Raw genomic sequence first — 3,429 nt, 5'->3', positions numbered from 1 at the left:
ACTTGGTTCTTGCAGCTAGTGGCCGCTTTGCTATCAGTTCAGCTGGCCTTAACAGGGAGCTTCTGAAGGTGAGACTGCGCCCTAGCTTGACTAAAGTGTTCACTTTCTGCTACTGGTTCCCTCCCAGAACCTCTCTTCTTTATCTAGCCTACTGCTTGGTTTGCCTACCAGGCAGGCCATGTGCTCCCCTCACTGAGGGTCACTATGAGTACCTGGCCTCCTGAGTCTGGCCAGACGGTCGTAGGCCTCTATACAGACTAGCGCATCAGGTTCTTCTGTGGTCCCAGGGAAAACTTATCTCACTATTGTATATGTATATTCCCGGGGACAAAAATGCGGGGGCAGACCACCTGTCGAGGCAGGGGCTGAGGCCCAGGGAATGGAAACTCCACACAGAGATGGTGGAGTTGATTTGGAGGAAGTTCGGCCAGGTGGAAGTGGATCTGTTCACCTCTCACGAGAACACACACTTTCCGTTCTAGTTTCCTCTCACGCATCCACCTCCCCTGGGTGAAGCAACGTCTGTACGCATTTCCCCCGATCACTCTGCTCCCAAGAGTTTTAGAGAGGGTCCGGCCGCATAGGGGCAGTCTGCTTCTAGTAGCCCCATACTGATTGGCCCGAGTATGGTTTTCAGACATCATAGCACTTCAAGCAGGCCCTCCGTGGCAGATTCCAATCAGGAGGGACCTTCTTCCTCAGGCCGAGGGCTCAATACATCAACCTCGGCCAGAGCTGTGGAAGCTGTGGGTCTGGCCCCTGAGGGGGACAAACTCGTAAGTAGTGGTCTCTCAACAGAGGTTGTTGAGACCATCTCAAATTCTAGAGCTCCTTCCACAACTTTATGCCTTAAAGTGGAATGTATTCCCGTTATGGTGCAGAGAACATCAGATGGACCCAGTTAACTGCCCACTGGCTTCGGTGCTAAAGTTTCTCCAAAGTCGTTTCTCTGACGGGCTCTCCCCGTCCATGCTTAAAGTCTATGTGTTGGCCATAGCTGCCTTCCAGACGCCTCTAGGCAGAGGGAGAGACGTTCTCCACCCTAGACCTGGCTATGTGCCCAAGGTGCAATCACAGTCTATAATCCTGCAGGCTTTTTATCCTCCACCACATGTGTCGGCTGATCAAGAGAAGCTACATTTGTTATGTCCTGTCCGAGCCTTGGAGCCCTATGTGCATAGGTCCTCGGGCTGGAGGAAGTCGGACCAGTTGCTTGTGTGTTTTGGGTCACATAAGAAGGGTTCCCCTGCCTCTAAACATACTATTAGCAGGTGGATTGTAGAGGCTATCTCTTCAGCATATGAGAAGCACAATTTGCCTTCGCCTCTCCTGATAAGAGCCCACTCGACTAGAGGAGTGGCATCCTCGAAAGACTGTAACCCTTGTTCCCAGAGAAGGGAAAGAGACGCTGCGTCCCTTTGCCACTCTTCCCGCGTGCCTGAGAACGACTTCCTTCAACCTATCAGAAGCTGATGCAGTTACAAGTCGGAGTCTCTTTATAGCTTCCACTACACCGTCACATGTGACGTCATGATGCAACGCCAATCAAGATTGGACTAATTGGACTAATCACGTTGAAGGCGTTCCCCAAAGTGTCAGCTTTTGACGTAGCGTTTAGTTCCCTTCTCAGGGAACAAGGGTTACAGTCATATTTAATAAAGTATTCTAATCTAAAATAAAACACTGCATAACTCTTAGAACTAGCGCAAATATTGAGTTCTCTTTCGAGTTTTGCGCTTGAATGGACAAATTCACACAAAAATGATGTTGGCATGTCTGTCTTGATGAGTATCCTATCAGACATAGTCTGTTATGCCTTAAGTGAACTTATACAGTGGAGAAACACGTGTAACAGTGTCAGTATTTTGTATCCGTGCATTATGTCTTAAAGGGACAGCAGCCTAATATTCTTGCTGTCTGTGTTTTTAATATTTATCAAACAACAAAAGACAAGGAAATCTAGAAGATTAAGTAAAACTAGTATTGAGATGCAGCCAGTCAGAAGCTAGAAATAAGTAATTTGTAATTTTACATAGCATAGTTTCTGTGCTATGATGGAGTCTGAATCCTGACTGAAATTTTTCATAGATATCTAAGATTTCATATATATATATATATATATATATATATATATATATATATATATATACATATTTCTCTCATGACAACTCTCGGAGTGATTGGCATGGTAATGGGTATGACAATGTTGTATGTAACCCAGGTATTTTCTCTGCCTTATTTTCACTTCTCACGGCTCCACACTATGTTCACGTTATCGCGAGACTTCGTGCTAGTATCGCGAGATTTGACGCAGAGTTTGCGTAACTTTCCTTTAAATATGGTGGTGCGCTTGTTGGTTGGTGTGTGTGGGAGCCGGTGTTGTTTGAGCTGCTGCAGGTTGGCGTTTAGCCCTGTAAATGTATCATTTAACTCTCTAAACTGCCGGTTTGACTGTTATGCCTGCCAACCTTTTTAGATGCCTCCACCATTCGGATGAGACTGTGCCATTTGAGTGACTTTATACGGGAACTGGTGAGTGTCATTGTTTGTATCATACGGCCCTAATATGCTAATGCTAGCGCTCTTGTGTATTGTCTATGGACCTGTTAACCGGTGCTGGCGCTGGCTGTACTTGTTTTATTGTACTGAATCAGACTATATATTCTGTGCCTATTTGTATTGAATTTATATGAACAATGCACGGTAACACTTTATAATAACTGCATGCTATTAATCATTAGTTAAGCATTAGTAAACAGTTAATTAATCATTTATAAAGCATTGGTAGACATTAACAAGCAGTTTATAAATACAGCTATAAATGCTTTATTCTTGATTTAAAAGCATATCTATAATGTGCTTAATAATTGTATATTCATACTTTATTAATGATCAATTTATCATTTCTAAATGAAGTGTTGCATTATTTATAAACCAGTTATTTAAGAGTTGTCAGTGGTTCATAAGATTACTTAGAAAGTGTAAGTAAATTATTAATAAACTATTTAAATGTACATTCATACGTTTTATTATTCAGACATACACTCACCTAAAGGATTATTAGGAACACCTGTTCAATTTCTCATTAATGCAATTATCTAATCAACCAAACACATGGTAGTTGATTCAAAGCATTTAGGGGTGTGGTCCTGGTCAAGACAATCTCCTGAACTCCAAACTGAATGTCAGAATGGGAAAGAAAGCTGATTTAAGCAATTTTGAGCGTGGCATGGTTGTTGGTGCCAGACGGGCCGGTCTGAGTATTTCACAATCTGCTCAGTTACTGGGATTTTCACGCACAACCATTTCTAGGGTTTACAAAGAATGGTGTGAAAAGGGAAAAACATCCAGTATGCGGCAGTCCTGTGGGCGAAAATGCCTTGTTGATGCTAGAGGTCAGAGGAGAATGGGCCGACTGATTCAAGCTGA

Source organism: Rhinichthys klamathensis, unplaced genomic scaffold, assembly GCF_029890125.1.
Source record: "Rhinichthys klamathensis goyatoka isolate OS25496 unplaced genomic scaffold, OSU_Roscu_1.1 h1tg000194l_1, whole genome shotgun sequence".
Classification (NCBI taxonomy): domain Eukaryota; kingdom Metazoa; phylum Chordata; class Actinopteri; order Cypriniformes; family Leuciscidae; genus Rhinichthys; species Rhinichthys klamathensis.
The sequence above is the reverse complement of the archived record's forward strand: the minus strand, read 5'-3'. Positions refer to the sequence as shown.